The following is a 22,096-nucleotide window of genomic DNA, read 5'->3' as shown; positions in this document are numbered from 1 at the left end:
CCAGTTTTGTGTATTTTGCATACATTCTGGATTTTGTAAAATGACTACTCAAAGGTATAATGTGGGAGAGAGAATAGATGTTTTCAGACCTGTGAAAGCAGTATACTGCTTTTGTTGAGTATGAGAAAATAGCCTTTATAGAATCCTAGAACATTCATACAATCAAGTACCATAGAGATCCTCACTTTACAGATAACAGCAGTGGTGCTAAGAGGGATTGCTCCTCAGCATCACACAACTAGTGACAGCGTGGTAGCTGCCTCCCCTCAGAGCAAGTGTTGTGAAAGAAAGCATGAGAGACCTGCAAGATCGAAGACACAGCTGTTTTATGATCCAAGTTTGGAAGTAGTATTCCATCATAGCTTGCTTGTTAGAATTAAATCCCTAAAATCCAACCTACATTCAAGGGAATGGTGTTACACAAGAATGTGAATACCTAGAGATACTTTAGGGACTGTATTGGAGACTCCTTACCACAAGCATTAATTAAAACTTCTTTTGGTTGTAGCAGAAGTCCCCTAAAACTGATTTGGGTGGGGAACCGGGGAGGGAAGTATTATTGGAAGTGTATGAGGATATTTTTATAGAAGGCAATGGCGCAGAACATACCTGAGTCTTACTTGGAATTGGGAGTTAGATAGCTTGTAGGAACTGAGGCAGCTATTTCTTTCAATATTTTACTTTTAAATTCTCTTGTCAGTTTTAATTGATCTTATCTTTCTCTATGTCTATTTATTTTTCTGTGAATCTTTATTATAAAATAGCTTTTTTTTCTTCCTCTATACATGGTAGCAAATGGCTACCTCAATGTCTTCAATTCTAGGTCCGCAAAAGACTGACTAGAAGCTCTGTTCCAATTTCCTAAGAGAAATGATTGAGTTCACTTAGATTAGTTGATAGGATGGCTCCCCCTGTGAAAGGTGTCCAGTCATCTATGACATGGTGAAGGTCAAGGTTGAGTATGGACAGGAAGACTTACCATTGTTTGTTGTGGGGAATGAATACAAGGGGTGAGGTTGGAGAGGATAGTAAATGGTTGGGGGAAGCCCAGTGAAGGACAGTTAGAAGTAATTTTCTCATATTTTGTTTTTAAAATACATGTTTTGGTTTTCCTAAGACATTCCCAATATACTCCCAAAATAGTAGACCTAAGATGAATTAATTTAGGTAAAACTCAGCGGGGAGTTCATTTTTGACAAGACCAACCTTAGCAGAAAAACATGATTGTTTATATTAAGAAATTAACAGAAATGTTTTTGAGACTTTTGTTAACTCGAAAGCTAGAAGATCAGTAAGTTTTGAATAAAATTACAATTTATTTCTCTTTCTTTTTGAACTTGCCCCTTATAAATTTCAGATTTATCTACTTTTTACAAAACATTCTTATGCTGTGAACATCTGTCAACTTTCCTTCAACTTTCCTATCTTAGAATTTTTTTTTAGCAGTTTATGTAACTTGAAATTAGCATTTCTCTTCTGTTCTAAAACTGCCCATTTAGTGTCTTCACATAAACCATGCTTTTGGCTCTAATTGATTTAAATAAATTATAAAGAAGCAAAGATTTTTATTGACATTTTTTGCATATTTACTTCCATAGCATTTAAAAACAGTGCATACTTTGACATAGCTGTAAAATATTTTTTTTTTAAAGATTTTATTTATTTATTCATGAGAGACACACAGAGAGAAAGAAGCAGAGACACACAGGCAGGGGGAGAAGCAGGCCCCATGCAGGGAGCCCAACATGGGACTCCATCCCGGGTCTCCAGGATCACACCCCGGGCCAAAGGTGGCACTAAACCGCTGAGCCATCTGGGCTGCCCAGCTGTAAAATATTTTGTATTATGAAGATAGACACTGAAGGCCTTTCCTGGGTATAATTTTCTTTTTGCTTTGTAGATTAATCAGGTGATTAGTTTTGAGTTTTGTCCTTAGAGTTTGATTTGAGCAGTCCAGTAGTAGCAGCAATTAAAGCAGATTAAGTATGTGGTAAATGCTAACCTTTATATATGTTAAAGCATTGTTTTGTTGATTAAAAGTTGAGACTGACATAGTTGTTTGGGAATTGCTGTGTGGTAGATAGCTCTCTTAACAGCTCTCAGAAGTCTCTGAGTGGGGAAGCTGGTGGTGTATATTGAATGGGGGAAGCAAGGCAAGTGCCGCTGGGGCAGGGTGGATGTGGAGACCAGAAGAGTGATTCTGATTATGGCAGGGTCCACTTAACTTGGGTTCAGTAGGTTTGTTGGGTGGTGTTGCTCTGGAAAAATCTACTCCAATTATTATCCTAATGTATTACTCACATAATACACCATTATTGTAGATTTAGATTTGGTAATAGTGCTATTTCCTGTTAGAATCTGGTAGAGAAAAAAGACTCTGTATTGCGGTTGCAGGAATCTCTGGGAAGATGGAGCAAGTTTCTCTGGCTTATTATTATTAATTGCTTCTTTTGCTTTACTCTCTTCAGGCTGTTCTTTCTTATAATCCTGTCTCTTTCCCCTTAACAGATGTGGAGTTGATCATGTCACTGTCCTGCGTAAAAACCTACTTTGGCTCCTATTGTAGTTAGAGTGAAGCACAAACTCCTCCTCATGGCTCACAGTCATTATTCTGTCCGTGCTTGCCACATAAATCTCCTTTCTCATATAGCGACTCCAGCCACAAGGACTTACTTGATGTTTGTCACACTACCAAGCTTGTCCTGGTCCAAGGTCTGTGCACTTGTTATAGCTTCTACTTTGCAAGATCTTCCCAAAGATAACTACCTTGTTGGCTCCTGGGCAACCTGTGTGTCACCTCCTCGGGGGTCTATCCCTAGAAACACAATTCAGGGAAAGGAACTCTCATCACTGTGGCAGTTCTATCATTTTCTTACCTCACTTTGTTTGCCTATTTGTTGTCTGTCTCCCCCAGAATATAAACTCCATTAGGATAGGAACAGTGTGTGTCCTGCCCATCATAATATTCTCATTATCTAGAACAGTCCTTGGCACATAGTAGTTGCTCAGTAAATATTTGAACAACTAGAGATACTGCATTCATTTTACAGCTAGTAAACATTTCTTTTTGTTTTACAACCTTGGCATTTTTAAAGGGCACAGGCCAGTTATTTTGTAAAATATCACTCAATTTGGGTTTGTCTGATGTTTTTTCTTGATTAGGTTCAGGTTGTATGTACATTTTTGGCAGGAATACCACAGAAGTGATACATGAAGAGGCACATGCTGTTTGTCTCATCATTGGTGATATTGATTTTTTGCTTGGTTAAGGAGTGGTACCATTCAGGTTTCTTCAGTGTAATGTAGCTTTAATTAATAATAATAATAAGTAATTTGTGGGGAGATTGAGACTATGTAAGTATTCTATTTCTTATCAAACTTTCACTCATTAGTTGTAATGTCCATTAATAATTTTTTAGTTCCTTCTCTGTTTTTTGGTAGGCAGTGTAAGGAAGAGCTCTTCCTTCTCCCCATTTGTATAAAAATCAGTATGGAGTCATGGATTCTTATTTGGTGAGTTGTAGTCTCTTCTTATTTTTTTGTTGCTTAACTTGTCCCAGATTTGGTGGTAGGAGCCTCTTTAAACTGGTTCCTTTCCAAACTATATTCCTTAGATATGTCCTTATTGTTCCTGAGCACTTCCTTAGTTTCTGGCAGGATTTTTGCTTTGTAGAAATCATTTTTCTCTTGGTGTGGGAAAAAAAATTTTCTTCCCTCTTAAAAAATATGGATGTAATGTTTTCCTTATAGAACATCACATAGTATCAGTAGCAAATCATGATTCCTGAAAATGTGACCTTAAATAAATCTCTTTTTTTAAAACTGTCATGATTTTGCTTGTTGTTTCTATGAAATCAAAGAGTAGCACCTTATCTGCTTGTAGCTCAGGGACTAAATGACATGTGGTCAGCAATACTTACTGAGTACTGCCAATGCATAATGCTATCTATCTGGAGCTGATAAAATTATATAGGAAAGTAGAAAAGAACATGTCTCTGCTTTCTTTTTCTTTTTTTCTTTAAAGATTTTATTTATTCATGAGAGACAGAGAGAGAGAGAGAGGCAGAGACACAGGCAGAGGGAGAAGCAGGCTTCCTGCAGGGTGCCCGGTGCGGGACTCCATCCCAGGACCCCGGGATCACGTCTTGAGCCAAAGGCAGATGCTCAACCACTGAGCCACCCAGGCGCCCCTGTATCTGCTCTTAAGGATGGGTTTAGTGCAGGAAGGTAAGGCTATATACCGCACATAAGAACGAGTGAAATTGAGAAGGTGAATTTTAACAACTGTCTGCTTTATCCCGCTCACATGTAAAGATTACCATTTGGTTTGTAGCAGTAGTCTCAAGAACTTGGTGCCATTTGTGACTACTTGTTGAACTCACACCTGTAAGACAAGGCAAGGCCAAGGCCTGACCAATTTTATCAGTAAAGAAAAAAAAAATTACTTTTAGATTTAGGTGGTTGATTACCTACAAACAGAAAAAAGAATAAGTGAAAGGTGCCAGCTTCCTGTAATCTTTTTCCAACATACCAAGCAGTGTATTGGCATGTGTCACAGGATACACTACTGCCAGGAAGCCAAGTCTAGATTGCAGCTAAGTGGCTTTATATTTTGGAACTCTATTTGGTGCGGAGTGGAGGAATGTGCAGAGAGCCCCATACTTCACCAGAACCCAGGAGGCAGTGAGAACCCATCTCATGGCAGCCACCAGAGAGACAGGGAGGCTAATGGGAGATGGCTTTGCTGTGTGTGATCTGAATGTTGCCTCCCTGCCCTGTTCAGTGTTGCAATCTTAACACTAGTATTGGTCCTTTGGGAGGACCTTAAGTTCTGACGATGGTGCCCTCAGGATTGGGATTAGTACCTTATAATAAAAGAGACTCCAAAGAGATCCTTAGCCACTTCTACCATGTGAGGACACAGAAGTCTGCAACCCAGAAAAGGGCCCTCACCCAACCATGCTGGCACCCTGATCTTCGACTTCTACCTTCCAGAACTGTTAGACATAAATATCTGTTGTTTGTAAGCTATCCACTTGTGATATTTTGTTAATAGCAGTATAGATGGACTAAGACAACCTCTTAGTGGCTCCTTAGACCCCTTCCCCCCTCCTGTGATACAGGAGGATCGTAGGATATTCCTCCAAGTCATATCAGCTGTGGTTCAGATCTTGTCTACATGGACTATTTGGATAAATGCAGGGTGTCTGGGGCACCATGGCAGAGCATTCTTCTGTACCTCTTTTCATTTTGTGATGTGATTGATAACTCCACACAAAATAGTTGTATTGCCTCTAATTGTCCTTCAAGCTGTTGTATTTCGCATTGTCCTGTCCCACCTGTATACAGGTCTATCCTGTAATAAGCTATTATGTGAATGTGTATAAGGTTGTTCTGAGAGCCTTTGTTCTCTCTATTCTTCACATCTAATCTAAATTCATGGATGTTGGAGTGCCTGGGTGGCTCAGTCGGTTAAGGTTTGCCTTCGTTTCAGGTCCTGATCTCAGGGTCCTGGGATCCAGCTCCACATTGGGCTCCCTGCTCAGTGGGGAACTTGCTTCTTCATCTCCTCTGCCTGCCACTCCTCCTGCTTATGCTCTCTGTCAAATAAATAAAATCTTAAAAAAAAAATTATAGATGCCATTTGCTTGAAAATCCTAGGTTAGGCTATCCATGATATATACAGAGTCACTGGATTTCTGCAAACATTGTCATTTTAAACAACTGTGTGTGTGTTTTTAATTGTGGCAAAGTTATACATAACCGTAAAACCATTTTTCAGTGTATAGTTCAGAGCCATTTAGGTACATTGACATTGTTGTACAGGCATCAGCACTGTCATTCCCCAGAACTTTCTCATTTTCCTAAACTGAAACTCTGTACTTACTAAATAATAATTCCATCTCCGTCTTCTCCCCCTGGCTACCTTTTTGCTTTCTGTCTTTTTCCTGACTGCTCCCAGTATCTCATATATGTACCCCCATATACAATACCTGTCTTTTATGATTGGATTATTTCACTTAGCATAATGTCAGGGTATAGCATCTATCAGAATTTCATTCCTTTTTAAGGTGGAATAATATTCCATTATATGTATATATTACATTTTGTGTACTCATCTGTCGATGGACATTTGGATTCCTTCCATCTTTTAACTATCGTGAGTAATGTTTCTGCAAAAGTGGCTGTATAAACGTCTGCTTGGGTCCTTGCTTTTAATTCTTTTGGGTATATATCCAGAAATGGAGTTGCTGGAAGGATCTGTGTTTTGATACTTAATTTTTGGTGAATCTGTGTTACCATTTAAGCTTAAATGTGATATGGATAAGATTGATCCAGAAGCTGAACTGTCAAATTGTATTTACCTTTATGAGACCAAAATGAATGATTTTGTTTTTAAAGACAATATTTGTTATTTCCTTGATTACAGAAGCAGCATATTCACTGTAGAAAATTTAGAGAAGCCTATAGAAAAATATTACCTATAATCCCACCATGCAGAGCAATGCTTTTTTTAAAGTATTTTACACTATTACTTTATATTAATATGAACAAAACACCCTAATGATATGTGTAGATACATGCATCTTTTAATTAATTAATTAATTAATTAATTAATTGGGTGTCTGATCTTATTTATTTTGTCACTCTTAGAAAATCTCATTTTTGACTGGACTCAGACTTAGAGGTAGAAGCTCTCAGAGAGGACAGCCTCCGTCTCTTGGCAATCTGTTCCTGGCATTTTTCTTTGGCCTCCTTCATTCTCTTGGCCAAAAGTTTAGCATATTCTGCAGTCTTTTCCTTATTTTTCTTAGTACGCTGTTTCGTCAAAGCAATACGCCGACGTTTGTGTTGGAGGACACGTGGAGTAACAAGACGCTGAATCTTGGGTGCTTTGGTTCTAGGTTTCTTACCTTCTTTGTTTAGGGGCTTTCTAACAACATACTGGCAGACATCGTCTTCTTTTGACAGATTAAAAAGCTTTCGGATTCTGCTGGCTCTTTTGGGCCCCAGGCGACGAGGCACAGTAGTATCAGGGAGTCCAGGAATATCCTTCTCCCCTTTTTTTTTACAATAACCAAATTGAGAACACTGAGATTGGCATCCACAATGCAACCCCAAACAGATTTGCGCTTCCTCTCTCCAGTCCTCCTGGGTCCGCAGCAGGAATGCCCCTTACTCAGCAGCAGGCAGACACGGCCATGGGTTCATGGGGGAGCCTTGTTTGTCATTGCCACCACTGATTCGCAACACGTAACCCTTCCATTCCTCGCGCAGAGCATCGGCGGCAACTTCTATGGCCATACACTTCTCATAAAAGGTACGCAGTTTGCGCTCCTCATCCACTTCCATGAGTTTCTGGCAGCCAGTAGCTGGGAAAGAGATGTTCAGCTTCATCCTGAAGCGGCCTACCCTACATGTATCTGTTAAAAAATAAAAAAAAAATACAGGTTTATGGGTCAGAAAGCAAGTTTATGTGGTGGTAGATTACTAAAATACAGGTATTTTTCATCTGTTTATTCACTGGTTCATATCTCTCAAATACATTTATTTTGTATTTGTATATAGACTTAGATGTGTATTTCTTTCAATTTGGGGTCATGGAGGATGTGGGGGCGATCTGGCTGTGACATCTGTCACTCCATTGACCACCATAGTTGATTTGACAGCTGGCTGGCTAGGTTGGTGTCCCCTTCCCTCCTTACTGCTCTGTGTGCATCCCTCCTGAAGCTACGCTTGGCTGAAGAGGACCACCTTCCCTGATAGAGGAGGACTATTCTGTCAAGGGTATAGGAGTAGCTGCACTCCCCTGCTAGAACCTCCAAACAAGCCTTTGAATTGGAGTAATGCTGTAACTATGACCTCCTAATTTTCTTTTTCTCTTTTTTTTTTTTTTTTTTTTTTTATTTATTTATGATAGTCACACAGAGAGAGAGAGAGGCAGAGACACAGGCAGAGGGAGAAGCGGGCTCCATGCACCGGGAGCCCGACGTGGGACTCGATCCCGGGTCTCCAGGATCGCGCCCTGGGCCAAAGGCAGGCGCCAAACCGCTGCGCCACCCAGGGATCCCTTTTCTTTTTCTCTTACTATAAAATAATAATTCTAATAATTCGAAATAATCTTTCGTAAATTAACATTACTATAGGTTGTACTTTTTATTTTATTATTTTTATTTTTAAAAGATTTTATTTATTTATTCATGAGAGATACAGAGACACAGGCAGAGGGAGAAGCAGGCCCCATGCAGGGAGCCCGATGTGGGACTCGATCCCAGGTCCCCAGGATCACACCCCAGGCTAAAGGTGGTGTTAAACCACTAAGCCACCAGGGCTGCCCCAGGTTGTACTTTTTAAAAGATTTTTGTTATTTATTAGAGGGAGAGAGAGAGAGAGAGAGAGAGAGAGAGAGAGCGCGCGCGCGCACAAGCAGGGGAGGGGCAGAGGGAAAGGGTAGAAGCAAACTCTGCTGAACCGGGAGCCCAAAGGAGGTCTCAATCCCAAAACCCAGAGCTAAAGGCAGACACAACCTACTGAGCCACCCAGTTGCTGCAAGTATATCAGTTCTGTAACTTATTTAGATGGCTCACGACAATACTAATTTTGGTAGCATTGAATCTAAGAATTTAGATTTTTGTCCTTTAGGTTTTTCTTTCTTTTTAAAAACCTCTTAAATAATATATTCGCATGTCTTTTTTTTTCTTTTTTTCTTTTGTATTTTTTTATTGGAGTTCAATTTGCCAACATATAGGATAACACCCAGTGCTCATCCCGTCAAGTGCCCCCCTCAGTGCCCATCACCTGGTCACCCCGTCCCCCACCTGCCTCCCCCTGCACTACACCTTGTTCATTTCCCAGAGTTAGGAGTCTCTCCTGTCCTGTCTCCCTCTCTGATATTTCCCACTCATTTTCTCTCCTTTCCCCTTCAATCCCATTCACTATTTTTTATATGCCCTGAATGAATGAAACCATATGTTTGTCCTTCTCCAATTGACTTACTTCACTCAGCATAATACCCTCCAGTTCCATCCACATTGAAGCAAATGGTGGGTATTCATTGTTTCTAATGGCTGAATAATATTCCATCGTATATACAGACCACATCTTCTTTATCCATTCAACCTTTCTTGTTAATTTTCCCCATTCTCACTGGTGTGAGGTGGTATCTCATTGTGGTTTTGATTTGTATTTCCCTGATGGCAAGTGATGCAGAGCATTTTCTCATGTGCATGTTGGCCATGTCCATGTCTTCCTCTGTGAGATTTCTGTTCATGTCTTTTGCCCATTTCATGATTGGATTGTTTGTTTCTTTGGTGTTGAGTTTAATAAGTTCTTTATAGATCTTGGAAACAAACCCTTTATCTGATACGTCATTTGCAAATATCTTCTCCCATTCTGTAGGTTGTCTTTTAGTTTTGTTGACTGTATCCTTTGCTGTGCAAAAGCTTCTTATCTTGATGAAGTCCCAATAGTTCATTTTTGCTTTTGTTTCTTTTGCGTTTGTGGATGTATCTTGCAAGAAGTTGCTATGGCCAAGTTCAAAAAGGGTGTTACCTGTGTTCTCCTCTAGGATTTTGATGGAATCTTGTCTCACATTTAGATCTCTCATCCATTTTGAGTTTATCTTTGTGTCTGGTGCAAGAGAGTGGTCTAGTTTCATTCTTCTGCTTGTGGATGTCCAATTTTCCCAGCACCATCTATTGAAGAGACTGTCTTTCTTCCAATGGATAGTCTTTCCTCCTTTATCGAATATTAGTTGACCATAAAGTTCAGGGTCCACTTCTGGATTCTCTATTCTGTTCCATTGATCTATGTGTCCGTTTTTGTGCCAGTACCACACTGTCTTGATGACCACAGCTTTGTAGTACAACCTGAAATCTGGCATTGTGATGCCCCCAGCTATGGTTTTCTTTTTTAAAATTCCCCTGGCTATTCGGGGTCCTTTCTGATTCCACACAAATCTTAAAATAATTTGTTCTAACTCTCTAAAGAAAGTCCATGGTATTTTGATAGGGATTGCATTAAACGTGTAAATTGCCCTGGGTAACATTGACATTTTCACAATATTAATTCTGCCAATCCATGATCATTGAATATTTTTCCATCTTTTTGTGTCTTCCTCAATTTCTTTCAGAAGTGTTCTATAGTTTTTAGGGTATAGATCCTTTACCTCTCTGGTTAGGTTTATTCCTAGGTATCTTATGCTTTTGGGTGCAATTGTAAATGGGATTGACTCCTTAATTTCTCTTTCTTCAGTCTCATTGTTAGTGTATAGAAATGCCATTGATTTCTGGGCGTTGATTTTGTATCCTGCCATGCTACCAAATTGCTGTATGAGTTCTAGCAATCTTGGGGTGGAGGCTTTTGGGTTTTCTATGTAGCGTATCATGTCATCGGCGAAGAGGGAGAGTTTGACTTCTTCTTTGCCAATTTGAATGCCCTTAAGGTCTTTTTGTTGTCTGATTGCTGAGGCGAGGACTTCCAGAACTATGTTGAATAGCAGTGGTGAGAGTAGACATCCCTGTCTTGTTCCTGATCTTAGGGGAAAGGCTTCCAGTGCTTCCCATTGAGAATGATATTTGCTGTGGGCTTTTCGTAGATGGCTTTTAAGATGTCGAGGAAGGTTCCCTCTATCCCAACACTCTGAAGGGTTTTGATCAGGAATGGATGCTGTGTTTTGTCAAATGCTTTCTCTGCATCTAATGAGAGGATCATATGGTTCTTGGTTTTTCTCTTGCTGATATGATGAATCACACTGATTGTTTTATGAGTGTTGAACCAGCCTTGTGTCCTGGGGATAAATCCTACTTGGTCATGGTGGATAATTTTCTTAATGTGTTGTTGGATCCTATTGGCTAGTATCTTGTTGAGAATTTTTGCATCCATGTTCATCAGGGATATTGGTCTGTAATTCTCCTTTTTGGTGGGGTCTTTGTCTGGTTTTGGAATTAAGGTGATGCTGGCCTCATAGAACGAGTTTGGAAGTACTCCATCTCTTTCTATCTTTCCAAACAGCTTTAGTAGAATAGGTATGATTTCTTCTTTAACGTTTGATAGAATTCCCCTGGGAAGCCATCTGGCCCTGGACTCTTGTGTCTTGGGAGGTTTTTGATGACTGCTTCAATTTCCTCCCTGGTTATTGGCCTGTTCAGGTTTTCTATTTCTTCCTGCTCCAGTTTTGGTAGTTTGTGGCTTTCCAGGAATGCGTCCATTTCTTCTAGATTGCCTAATTTATTGGCATATAGCTGCTCATAATATGTTTTTAAAATCGTTTGTATTTCCTTGGTGTTGGTAGTGATCTCTCCTTTCTCATTCATGATTTTATTAATTTGAGTCTTCTCTCTTCTTTTTAATAAGGTTGGCTAATGGTTTATCTATCTTATTAATTCTTTCAAAGAACCAACTCCTGGTTCTGTTGATCTGTTCCACAGTTCTTTTGGTCTCGATTTCATTTAGTTCTGCTCGAATTTTAATTAACTGTCTTCTTCTGCTGGGGGTGGGGTCCATTTGTTGCTTTTTCTCTAGCTCCTTTATGTGTAAGGTGAGCTTTTGTATTTGAGTTCTTTCCAGGTTTTGAATGGATGCTTGTATTGCGATGTATTTCCCCCTCAGTACTGCTTTTGCTGCATCCCAAAGATTTTGAACGGTTGTATCTTCATTCTCATTAGTTTCCATGAATCTTTTTAATTCTTCCTTAATTTCCTGGTTGACCTTTTCATCTTTTAGCAGGATGGTCCTTAACCTCCATGTGTTTGTGGTCCTTCCAAACTTCTTGTTGTGATTGAGTTCTAATTTCAAGGCATATGGTCTGAGAATATACAGGGGACTATCCTGATCTTTTGGTATCGGTTCAGACCCGATTTGTGACCCAGTATGTGGTCTATTCTGGAGAAAGTTCCATGTGCACTTGAGAAGAATGTGTATTCAGTTGAGTTTGGATGTAAAGTTCTGTAGATATCTGTGAAATCCATCTGGTCCAGTGTATCATTTAAAGCTCTCGTTTCTTTGGATATGTTGTGCTTAGAAGACCTATCTAGTATAGAAAGAGCTAGATTGAAGTCACCAAGTATAAGTGTATTATTATCAAAGTATTTCTTCAGTTTGGTTATTAATTGGTTTAAATATTTGGCAGCTCCCACATTCGGGGCATATATATTGAGGATTGTTAAGTCCTCCTGTTGGATAGATCCTTTGAGTATGAGATAGTGTCCCTCTTCATCTCTCACTATAGTCTTCGGGGTAAATTTTAATTTATCTGATATAAGGATGGCTACCCCTGCTTTCTTTTGAGGACCATTTGAATGGTAAATGGTTCTCCAACCTTTTATTTTCAGGTTGTAGGTGTCCTTCTGTCTAAAATGAGTCTCTTGTAGACAGCAAATAGATGGGTCCTGCTTTTTTATCCAGTCTGAAACCCTGCGCCTTTTGATGGGGTCATTAAGCCCGTTCATGTTCAGAGTTACTATTGATAGATATGAGTTTAGTGTCATCATATCTACTCAGTCCTTGTTTTTGTGGATTGCTCCACTGAACTTCTTCTTAACGGGGAATTTTAAGAGTTCCCCTTAAAATTTCTTGCGGAGCTGGTTTGGAGGTTACATATTCTTTCAGTTCCTGCCTGTCTTGGAAGCTCTTTATCTCTCCTTCCATTTTGAATGAAAGCCTTGCTGGATAAAGTATTCTTGGTTGCATGTTCTTCTCAGTCAGGACCCTGAATATATCCTGCCAGCCCTTTCTGGCCTGCCAGGTCTCTGTGGAGAGGTCTGCTGTTACCCTAATATTCCTCCCCATAAAAGTCAGGGACTTTTTTTCTCTTGCTGCTTTAAGGATCTTCTCCTTATCTTTGGAATTTGCAAGCTTCACTATTAAATGTCGAGGTGTTGAACGGTTTTTGTTGATTTTAGGGGGGGATCTCTCTGTTTCCTGTATCTGAATGCCTGTTTCCCTTCCCAGATTAGGAAAGTTTTCAGCTAGGATTTGTTCAAATACATATTCTGGCTCTCTGGCCCTTTCGGCGCCCTCGGGAACCCCAATTTAATGTAGGTTTTTCTTCCTCAGGCTGTCATTTATTTCCCTTAATCTATCCTCATGGTCTTTTAATTGCCTCTTTTTTCCTCAGTTTCCCTCTTTGCCATCAACTTGTCTTCTGTGTCACTCACTCGTTCTTCCACCTCGTTAAGCCTCGTTGTTAGGACGTCTAGCTTGGATTGCATCTCATTTAATTGATTTTTAATTTCTGCCTGATTGGATCTAAATTCTGCAGTCATGAAGTCTCTTGAGTCTTTTATGCTTTTTTCTAGAGCCACCAGTAGCTATAATAGTGCTTCTGAACTGGATTTCTGACATTGAATTGTAATCCAGATTTTGTAACTCTGTGGGAGAGACGACTTCTTTCTTTTGAGATGAGGTTTTCCTTCTAGTCATTTTGCTCAGTGCAGAGTGGCCAAAAACAAGTTGTATTGGGAAAAGGAGAAAAAGAGAGAGAGAGAGAAGGAAAGAAAAGAGAAAAAGTAAAAAGAGAAAGAAGAAAAAAAAGGGAAAAAAGAAGAAAAAGAGAAAGAAAAAGAAAGAAAGGTGAGGGAAAAAAAGGGGTGGGGGAAGCAATCAGAAATCAAAAAGAAAGAAAGAAAAAAAAAACACAAAACAAAAGAAAAAAACCCAAAAACCACGGGGCAGTATCCTCTGATTCTGTATACTTTAAGTCCCTTGACTTCCCCTGGAACTGGCCCGTCTAGCTGGTCTTCTGGGGGAGGGGCCTGCTGTGCTGATTTTCAGGTGTTAGCACTTGGGGGAGCTGCTCTGCCCCTGCCTGGTGCAGGGCTCAGTGGGGGTTGTTCACCCCGTGAGGCCCCAGGAGGAACAACCGCAGTGGCGGGGCCAGCTCTGCAGCCCTGGAGTCAGCTCCCGCAGTAGCTCCGGGGCTCTCTGTCTGCAGGGTCTGGAGGCTCCGGGGCGGGGCCGCTGATCTGCTCGGCTCGGGGCAGGAGCGTCCTCGCTGTCTTGGGCCCTCCCGGCCTCTGCCTGTCCCGGGGGAGGCCGGATCCTGGGCTGTGTCCCAGCGCCCTGTGCTCCGGGGCCTGCGCTGTTGGATTCGCGCTCCCGCCCCGCAGCCCCCTCCGCGGAGCCGCTGCCCGAGCCCCTCCGAGCTGCTCCGGGTCGCGCCGTGCATGCTGCAGCCCTTAGGGAGCTCGGCGCACTCTCCCGGGCGCAGGTGCCTGTTAGTGTCCCCGGGAGCCCGAGGGCATCCCCGCCCTCCTGGGTCCTGCTCTAACTCCCTGCGGGCCCCTTTCCACCGGGAAGGTTGGTGCAGCTCCTGCTCCTCCGGGACGGGGCTCTCCTGTCCTGGGGACACTCGCCCCGGCCTCAGCCCCGCTCCTCGCGGGGCCCCTCCCCCTTGGAGGCCTTTTGTGTCTTTATTTCTTTTTCCCCATCTTCCTTCCTTAATGGAAGCACGAACTCTTCTCACTGTAGCATTCCAGCTGGTCTCTCTTTAAATCTCAGGCCGAATTCGTAGATTTTCAGGATGATTTGAAGGTTATCTAGGGAAGTTGGTGGGGACAGGTGATTTGGGGACCCCACTCTTCCGCCGTCTTGCCCCTCCTCCTATTCTCATGTCTTTGGAGGCATTTCCTTAGGAAGCATTTCAAAAGGTCAATTTTTTTGAGGCAAAGGAATAAAACTTGACAAGTAGTAGGTAGGAATTAAAAAAAAAAACTGCTTGTTATTTTTCAGGTATATGTGGGTAATTTGTAATGTAGGTTTGAGAATTGTCAGTTTGATTACTGAAATCTTCATTGATTAATGAAAAAATAATATTGAACATATACTGAGGACCATAATAGTTTATTAAATACACAAGTTATTACAAAGATACATGAGATATGGCCTCTGATTCCAGGTCACTAAATTTGAATAAGTCGTGAAATTCTGATTGTGAAAGATGAGAAGTATACACGTTATCGTTTAAGGTACTGTATCATAAGTACTGCATTAGTTAAAAAAGTAGATGCTAAAATCAACCAAAAAGCATGTGCTGTAAGATATCAAATGTGGCAGAGATACCTTTGGCCTCATGTGATCTAAGATAGCTTCATGGAAGAATGGGTTGGGCTGGGTCTTTTGGGTGGGTGGTTCTTGTGAAAATGTAATACATTTCAGATAGATGGGGAATAACAATAGGAAAGGTCTAGAGGTGGGGAAACTACAGGATTTATTTGGGTCATGGTGAATGGAGTCAGTTCATTCTCAGAAGAGGGGAATAATAGTCTGGACAAGTCTTGGGCCTGTCGCAGCCTAACGAGTTCATGTGTAGGGTCCTGAATGCCAAGTTAGGGAGTGTCAGGTTTTTTGGGTAGTAGGTTCACTTGATCAAAGTGGCCCTACGAAGGTTAATATGTTGGAGACATGAGAACTAGATGGGAATGGGAAAAGATCGGAAACAGTAAAGATCAGTGGCGTTGGTTCACTGAGAAAGTCTGAGTGTGGGATAGTTGGATTGGAAAGGAAGTTCTCCATAGAAGCCATCCTGCTGCTGCCATACTCCCCTCCCCCCACTCTGACAGTGCAAATGTGCTAAGAGTCAGAGCACAGACTTTACAAAAGTCTTTGTATTCCCCACCCACCTGATACTGAGTAGTTATGAAATCGTCGTTGAAAGAAATGAATGAAGCAGCAATATAATTTTGTGCCTAATGGTATAAGAGAAAGGAAGGAGTCAGAGTTGACCCTGCATCTTTGGGGACTGAATGCTGTTGTAGTGAGGGGAGGTTGGAGAAGTAAGGAGGAAGAATTGGCTTTGAAAAGGGAGAAGGTGAAATTTTTGAGTTTAGGCAGGCTTATTCAGTCTTTTTCAGTGGTAAGTGATAAACCGGTTTTCTAAAATTCATCTTATAGACTTGCTGTTAATAGAATTTTCTAATCCAGGCAATGTGGAAAGATCTGAATGTTCTCATCCCCAGATTGGTGTCGAAGAGATGATGGGAGGATCCAGATTTATAACTAGTTTCCTTGATGAGAGATGTATGTTAACAGTGCTTTTGTGGTTTGAGATTTTTGATCTCTTATCTCATATGACTTCTGGTCTTTTAGCCCTTTCACCCAATATTCCCCATCCTTCTGAAGAAGAGAACAGGCAGGCAGGTGTGAGATTGAAGTACTCACATTTAACAATTTTTTTTTTTTTGAATTCTTGTCTTTAGGTTATTCAAGCTGCCATTTTTCTACATAACACCAAAATGGAAAGTTGACTAAATTTTCCATTGTATTTGTCTCTCATGTAATGAGATATGCCAATTTTTGACCACCAGACATATGTTTTTAAATTGGTTAAAAATGTTATGTGTTTAACTAATTTAAAAATATTTTGTGATAGAAGAGTCAGATCATTAGGATAATCTTTGAATTCATATTCATAGTAGTGTAAAATATTAAAGATGATTTTCTAAACCGTTTTGAATTTTTTAATTTAAAAATTTGTAAGCAATCTGTTCTTTTATTTAAGAATAAAGTACTGCAAAAAAAAAGAATAAAGTTCTGCATCAATGACACAAATGATCTACAATAAATACAGTATTTCTTTTTTTTAAATAACAAAACTGATGTAACACAGTGTCACAGTTAAGTAGTTAAAAGGTTAAAATATTTGCCCAAGGTCATTCTAATGATGAGTGAAATGGAAAAACCGAGATGTGAGACTAGCTCTGTGTGACTCAAGGCAAATTATTTGATCCCATAGTAAGGTTGTGGGAAATCTTGCAGCCCCTAATTTACTATTCTGTAAATTACAGAGAATAGCTACCTAGAGGAGTTGATAGACACAAGAATAGACTTTGACTCATGGCAGGTTCTCAGTGATTTGTAGCTATGATGATGCTGTTGATGGGGTGGTGATTAGTATCATGGGTATCTAATAACAAATCTATAACAAATTATCTTGTCCATTTGACTTCAATATACCATTCTTCCTTTTTGAAATATCCTGTTTTTAATGGGCTTATAAAATATCCACTGATTTTTTTCTTCTTTAGCTGTTATGCTATTTTTTGCTTTCCCTGCTTCATTACCACACACATTTTGCTGGCTTGTGGACTGCCTATGATACCAGATTAATGTCCAGTTACTGCCTTCTCATTAGGACTCGGACAGTTCTGGCTGCAGATACCTATAAATTTATATTATACCTTTATTTTCTAAGTTTTCATATAAAAAGTTTTCAATTCTTATGTGAAAGCTCTAATATAAATGTTACTTACATTAGTGTGCTTATTAGGCAATTTACTTCTGTGAATTTTGTTTTTGTACTTCATTTTCTCTAGTTACCATTTTTATGTTTTCCCAAAAATATGGGTTCTTTAGACATTAGCCTATTAACGCTGTCATGTAATTATTACATTTTGAAGAAAAGATCTTTGGGGTGCCTGGGTGGCTCAGTCTGCTAAGCATCTGGGTTTGGCCCAGATTATGATCTCAGGGTCCTGGGATGGAGCACTGTGCCTGGCTCCCAGTGTTTTGGGGAGTCTGCTTCTCTCTCTCCCTCCACCCCTCCCCCATACTTGTGCGCACACATGAACACTCTCTTTCAAATAAATAAATAAATAAATAAAATCTTAAAAAAAAACCCATCTTCTTTTACAACTTGAGGTCTTTAATCAAGGCAAAGGCTGCATAAATCTGAGGAATGGTACTTTTTTTTTTTTTTAAGATTTTATTTATTGAGAGAGAGAGAGGCAGACACAAACAGAGGGAGAAGCATGCTCCATGCAGGGACTTGATCCCGGTCTCCAGGATCACACTCTGGGCTGCAGGCGGGGGGACTAAACCGCTGCACCACCCAGGCTGCCCCTGACGAATGGTTCTGACAATTGGGGCCTTGTTGAAATGTGGAATTTTTTTTTTTTTTTTTTTTTTTTTAGTTTTTAGAGAAGGAGAACACACACACAGGGATGGGGAGGGGCAGAGAGAGAGAGAGAGACAGAGAGAGAGAGAGAACCCTACACAGGGCTCAATCTCAAAACCCTGAGATCATAACCTGAACTGAAATCAAGAGTTGGATGCTTAACTGACTGAGCCATCCAGGTGCCCTGAAATGTGGAAATTTTTTATTGTGAGTTCACTTAGTCCTGGTATAAGTCCAAGTACACTATATATATATGCTTTTGAGATTAGACATTTAGGATATGTTTAACAGTCACCCTAAATGTATTTTGCATCATACTGAAATTTGGACATTAATGCTTTATTTAGAAGGTGGAAAATTCTAAATACAGGTGAAAGGTTTTTATCACTAGGCTTCGTATTTAAGAGTCAGTTCTATCTCACACTTACCTCGTAATGTTTATTGAGCTGGTGAGGTTTATGGAGTATAAATAAAGATAGATTATCTTTCCTGGAGGACATTGATTATCTTCTCTGGAGGACATTTGAAATTAAAAGCTACAAGAGTAATGTAAATTTGATACTTAGCTAGAAAAGAAAAAGAACTATATATTTACACATTTATTTTTAACTGTCCTCATGATATAGACATGGGTAGAATGAGTGGTTGACTATTTTACTGCAGCGTTAATATCTTAAGGTCAAAAGAAAACCTAGATTTATTTCTTCTGTGCTTAACAAATAAGGATACATTTCTGTGCTTCCTACTACCAATTGAATAAATTATAAACTTCACAAATTAAAAGTCACAGAAGAATAAATAACAAGAGCTGAAATGGTCTCTGGTTTTTATGTTGTTACTGTCAGGATTACCTGCCATCAGGTTATCTATTGCAAGTTGAGATGTTTTTGGTTAACTTCCCTTGGTTCTGAATTGTCAGTTCTCTTTTGCCCCCATTAATCATTGTATGTTAGAAATTTCCAGTTAGGTGTAATATTAGATAAAAAGAAAATAATTATTAATCTAAATAAAATCTTTAGCTAGTTATATTAGTTTGAAGATTATACCCTGCCTATATAGGGTATTAACCATAGGAGAAGCTGAGTAAAGGATATAATATTGGAACTCTGAAATTTTATAAATTCTTCTGTAATCTGAAAATTCTTTCAAAAGAAGTTAAAAATGGGTAGGCTGTTTTTATCAGCTATTGCATTATTAGTGTATCACAAAACCAGATAAAAGACATTTATTTATCTGTTGTAGGGAATGGGAATAGATTCTCTTTTTAGATGGTTGAATTCCTTGTTCATGTTAATTGACCTGAAAAATTAAGAGTTGATGTATCTCAGGAGGATGGAGATGCTGTGTTAGAGTATGTTTAGTAAATGCATACTTGTTTTTTCTCATCTTCTGTATCCATTTGTGTAGAAATATGCAAAGATACCAGTTTGTCTCATCTTCTGTATCCATTTGTGTAGAAATATGCAAAGATACCAGTTTGTGTACATAGGTGCACTAAGTGCATATAAGTGAGCTCACTGGCTTTCTAAAAGTATTGATTTCCTTTTAGCTTGTTACACATATATTTTCTTGATGGGATGGCAGCAATGATTTACTTTTTGAGAATAAATTAGAGTCTTTTATTTTGCAAAAAGCAGCATGTGATTTGGGGCTTCATGTACAAGTTGAGTGATCAAATGCTTTAATGCTGATTTAGATCTAAATTTAAGAAATGAAGTTTTGTTTATTTTTGAAATGGATGGGATTCATTCCCAAGAACAGTACAGAAGTCTTTTTGTACCATGTACATATCACTGGACTAAGGTTAACATTTGTATGTTTCCACTTCAAAGGATTTCAGTTAGATGCATATTTCATGTTTAAGTTACTGGTGACATCTCTATTAACAGATGGGAGTTTGAGGTTTTTCAGCAGTTGCTGTATATATATAGGCCCTGCTATGGTTAGTGGAGGTTTGGGCTGCATTCCCTTCCATTCTTTCTTCCTGGAGCCTACTCCTTTCTCTTGTTGTAGGACCTGCCCTCTAGTAGAATTTCTGTGATGAGGAAAGTGTTCCATATGGGCCATCTAATATGGTAGCCACCAGCCTGTGTGGCTGTTGAGCACTGGAAATATAGGTAGTGTGACTGAGGCACTGAATTTTAAGTTTTATTTAATTTTAGAGAATCTAAATGTAGCCATATATGGCTAGCGGCTGTTGTTGGATAGCACAGGTCTAGGGCTGACATTGCTAGTTTCTTGAGTGGTGTACTTTGAATAGCGGTTTCAGTGTGATGGAAGGGGTATGGACAGAGATCTTCATAGGGTAACTGAATTGTCCAGTGTTCGATATAAAATCTCCACTAAAAGGGTTTTAACTGACTTGCTGTGGAAACAGTGTTACTTGTTTCCTTGCCTGTGGGGTACCTTGGGAGAGAGGTACCTTTAGGGTACCATTACAAAACTTCCATCTTTTTCATTTTAACTTTTCCATATCAATAAGCATATTTCTGTCTCATCATTTTTAGACTCTGTTATCTAATTATCCTTTTTTATATTACATACAACTTTTATATTACATAAAATTCTTAGAAGACTAATCACATACATTTTGGGGCCACATCTTTGCTTTGTTCCTTAGGAAATTCTTAGGATTAGAATTTCTAACTCAGAGGATAGGTAGCTATTTAGATTTTTGTTTTGTTTAATGTACACTGCCAAAGTGCTCCCTGTTGCCACTGCTCCCACCTTCCCCACAGTGTTTGCCAGTGTACCCTCTGAATTGGCATTTGGGAAAGGTGGTTCATCAGAATGAGAAACTTTTTAGGGGTTCAATGTTTATACAAAGGTCCTCTCTAAAGTAGCATCCACATATTTATAAATATTTTGTCTTATTTTTTCTGCTTCATTCAGGGCAAAAAAAAAAGTGACCCTGAATTTTTGGGTTGACATTGGGGTGATATCTTTAAAGGGGCCTCCGTAGAGCAAGGTTGAAGCTCATTTGACTAGTCCATTGGGAGCTCTTGCCAACATTCTCTCTGCTTGTGGTTCTGTACATGCTACCTGTTGTGTCACTTAGAGACACCTGGTTCCTGGGACGGCAGGTCTGGAACCCTTCAGCCCTTTCTTCATGGGTTGAGGAACATGGCTCTGTGTTCTTGCCCTGGGCACTGGTGCTGCTCTTTCTCTGGTAGGAGAACCCACCTAAGCACAGTGTTCTGGTATTTATGAGGCTGGCACATCTTCTGCTGTAGTTAGCCAACTCTCTGGTCATTGTCTCCAGTTTGGCATTGAAAACCAGTGCTGCTTTTACATTTGGGACAAAAGGAGACCTTTTTCTTTCACATTTTTGGTTAGGATGCTCTTTTATCTTACTTTTGAGAAAGGTCTCAAGTTCAGAGGCTTCTCAAAAGAAAGTGGCCTATGTTATTTTTTATTTATCTGTATTTTTAAAGAGTTTCTTTTTTTAGAGCAGTTGCAGGTTCACAGCAAAATTGAGAAGAAAGTACAGAGATTTCTGATATTCCCTGCTCCCCTCTCCATGCATAGCCTCCCCCATTATCAAATCCTCCACCAGAGTGGTGTATTTGTTACAGTTGGTGAGCCCACACTGACACATCATAATCACATACTTTATCTTAGAGTCCACTCTTGGTGTTCTGTATTTTATGACTTTGGACAAATGTACAATGACACGTATCCATTCTTACCATATTATGGTACAGAATATTTCACTGCCCTAACACCCTCTCTGCACCTTCTGTTTGTTCTTTCCTTCCACCCCACTTCTTGGCAGCCCCTCATTTTATTACTGTCTCCATAATTTGGCCTTTTCAGAATGTTACATAGTTGGAATCCCACAGTATGTAGCCTTTTCAGATTGGTTTTGAAGGGAAGGAAAAATTCCTTTCTATCTGTTAAGGTCTTCCAGCTGGGCTAAGAGATAAATTTACACAAGACAGATTAACAGGAGAAATAACCAGAGTTTTATTACATGTGCACAGAGGCACAATAATGACATTGAGACCCAAAGAAATGACCGAGGCAATTTTTATACTTTTCAGACAAAGAAGACAATAAATCTGCAAGGAATTGACAGGACAAAGAAAACAATGTTGGGAATGTCAATTAGTAAGGAATTCTAAGCAGAGTTTGGGCAGGGGTAGTAAATTAGTAAAAAGTAACAAGGGTTGTTTGCACAGCATTCTGGGCTCTAAATGTCCC

At 39.7% G+C, this 22,096-nt stretch overlaps 1 protein-coding gene and 1 pseudogene across 5 annotated transcripts in view; one reads left to right on the top strand and one right to left on the bottom strand.

Moving 5' to 3' along the window:
- The window catches only part of CCNY (cyclin Y), a 235,079-nt gene that overhangs the window by 14,943 nt on the left and 198,040 nt on the right, over positions 1 to 22,096 (top strand). The window lies entirely within an intron of this gene.
- LOC112921556 (small ribosomal subunit protein eS6-like) lies at positions 6,631 to 7,398 on the bottom strand (annotated as a pseudogene).

The sequence above is a fragment of the Vulpes vulpes genome, chromosome 2 (genome assembly GCF_048418805.1).
Source record: "Vulpes vulpes isolate BD-2025 chromosome 2, VulVul3, whole genome shotgun sequence".
Lineage (NCBI taxonomy): Eukaryota > Metazoa > Chordata > Mammalia > Carnivora > Canidae > Vulpes > Vulpes vulpes.
This window is presented reverse-complemented; position numbering and strand designations above follow the sequence as displayed.